A 2,064-nucleotide genomic window follows, 5' to 3' on the forward strand; every position below is an offset into this window, starting at 1 on the left:
TTCAGAACTCTCTTCTGTTCTTTGATCTACATCCAACTCTTCACTAACCACAACTCTTACTGACTCTTTCCCTCTGAAACCTCTCCACTAAAATTGCCATTTTATCATTCTGGGATAAAATTTTTAGGTATTTCTTCTGGTTTAGGAGTACTGTGAAAAAATTTTACTGAGGCACTAAAGGCACTGTAACCCCAGAAAGCTTAGAAATCTCTGAAAAACTATGTAATTTTCCTATTTGGATGCTGAAGAGAAAGAGTAGGATCTAACTGAGGGATCTGAGTTCAGCCCAGATACGGAGAGAATGGTCTGTGAAGACATTATATATGTAAGAATATTATTTTTAGTGCTTGCTAAGGCCTAGGATGAATGTGCCCGTCTTCTTTGGCCAGCTACCTGTTTCTTCCCTACTTTCTACCCTTTTCTTGACTCTTTTACATGAATGTTCTGTTCATTCTATTGTTTTCCTCTACTGGTTTTCAAACTTTGTACTGTTTTCATCATTTACACTCAACATTTTAATGTGTATTTTCAAATTAAACTGCAAAATTGGTTAATACTTTTACCCTCTTCCAAAACAATACAGACTCTTAAAACATTTTACCTCAAATCACTTCTACCTCATAAATGTCAGGTATCCATGATTTAATTCTATATTTTTATTAATGCCACTAATCAGATATTGTGATTATTTTTATATTACCAATGTTTGTTTACATTCACTAGTATGTGTAACACTTTAAAAACATTATTCACTTTATGTTATGATTAATTTTTTCTTTTGTAGTTATGTTCCCTCTTCAAATACACACTTTAGATGTTTCTTTACTGGAATGAATTGGTAGTAAAATTTTTAAATTTTTGTTTATGTGTACCTGTTTGATTTGACCCTTATTATAGAATAAAATTTACCATGTTAAAGAATTTTAGGTTGTTGGAAAACATTTTAATGTAGCACGTTAAAATAAACCCCACTATCTTTTAGCTTTTAAACATGTTTTAAGAAGTCAACTGTCAGTATAATTTTAAACACTGTATGTAATGTGTCATATATTTTTGACTCCCCCCTAAGACTCAGCATCTTCAGTAGTCCTTCTTTTACTACATGTGGCTATCTTTATATCTATCTTGCTTGGGATTCATGATTTTCCTGGTTCAGACAATTGGTGTCTTTCATTAATAATAAGAAAGTTAGCAGCTGTTATGTATATTTTAACACCATATCCCCTCAGGAACACTGTTTGGCTGCATACTAGAGCTTTTAATTTTTTGAAAATACTTTCTCAAATTTATCTTTGTTGTGTCTGCTACCTTCTGTGTAATGTTTTTGAAATTGGTTACAGTTTGTTGTGTTTCCTTTTTCTTTTTCTTGAATGAGTTTTTGTTTATATTTTATTTTAATTTAATTTATTTATACTTTTATTAAATTTATTGGAGTGACATTGGTTAATAAAATTATATGTTTTAAGTGTAAATGTACAATTCCATAATACATCATCTGTATATTGCATTGTGTTCACCACTCAAAGTCATATTTCCTTTGTCATCATATATTTGACCCTTTTTACCTTTTTCTATGCCCTCCCTTTGTTAATCACTAAACTCCTGTCTGTGTCTATGTGTTTTTGTTTGTTTGTATGTTTTGTTCATTTGTTGTATTGTTTTATATTCCACATATAAATGAAATGGTATGATTCTTGAATTTTTCATCAGACTTATTTTGCTTAGCATGATATTCTCAAGATACAGCCATGTTATAGCAAATGACAGTATTTCAACTTTTCTTATGGCCGAGTAATATTCTATTGTATATATGTACCACATCTTCTTTATCCAATCATCTATCAAAGGACACTTTAGTTGTTTCCATATCTTGGCCAACATGAATAATGCTGCAATAAACATAGGGGTACATATATCTTTACAAATAAATGTTTTGGGTAGATACCCAGAACAGGAAATTCTGGGTCATATGGTAATTTTATTCTTAGTCTTTCGAGAAACCTCCATAGTGTTTTCTATAGTAGCTGTACCAATTTACATTCCCACCAGCAATGTATGAGAGTT

The sequence above is a fragment of the Hipposideros armiger genome, unplaced genomic scaffold (assembly GCF_001890085.2).
Source record: "Hipposideros armiger isolate ML-2016 unplaced genomic scaffold, ASM189008v1 scaffold_887, whole genome shotgun sequence".
NCBI classification, from domain to species: domain Eukaryota; kingdom Metazoa; phylum Chordata; class Mammalia; order Chiroptera; family Hipposideridae; genus Hipposideros; species Hipposideros armiger.